General features: G+C 33.7%; 1 long non-coding RNA gene across 1 annotated transcript in view; it reads left to right on the top strand.

Moving 5' to 3' along the window:
- The first annotated feature begins 21 nt into the window (after positions 1–21).
- The window catches only part of LOC113341214, a 944-nt gene continuing 555 nt past the window's right edge, over positions 22–410 (top strand). The window contains exons 1-2 of the long non-coding RNA XR_003355827.1: positions 22–83; positions 200–317. This is a non-coding gene — a long non-coding RNA (uncharacterized LOC113341214). The remainder of the gene's footprint in view (positions 84–199; positions 318–410) is intronic.

Raw genomic sequence — 410 nt, 5'->3', positions numbered from 1 at the left:
TAAAATGTCATTACTTTCTTAGGCATGATGCAGGTTTGAAATGGGTTCTATTTTTCCAAGATACCAACGGCCTGCTCTTTAGGGTACAGTTAATCCATGTTGAATGTTTTCGTTAATTTATTTTTGGAGGTAGAATTATGTATTTGATGAAGCTAATGAATTGTTTTATTTTTAATTCCTCTTTATAATATGATTTTAGGCAATACCGTCAGCACTTGGGGTTAGTTCCACCAAGGAGTACCATGTTAATTCTCTTGCTGTTCCTCGCAAAGCAAAAGAAGCTATTGGGGGCATTACCAAACTTACTCATGCTGATGGTAATTTCCTTCATATTTTTCTTTTGTTCAATAAAGCAAAATGATGAAATTTATCTTGGATATTTTTTGTGTTGTATTGCAAGACGCTTCGAA

Source organism: Papaver somniferum, unplaced genomic scaffold, assembly GCF_003573695.1.
Source record: "Papaver somniferum cultivar HN1 unplaced genomic scaffold, ASM357369v1 unplaced-scaffold_25657, whole genome shotgun sequence".
In the NCBI taxonomy this organism is placed as follows: domain Eukaryota; kingdom Viridiplantae; phylum Streptophyta; class Magnoliopsida; order Ranunculales; family Papaveraceae; genus Papaver; species Papaver somniferum.
This window is presented reverse-complemented; position numbering and strand designations above follow the sequence as displayed.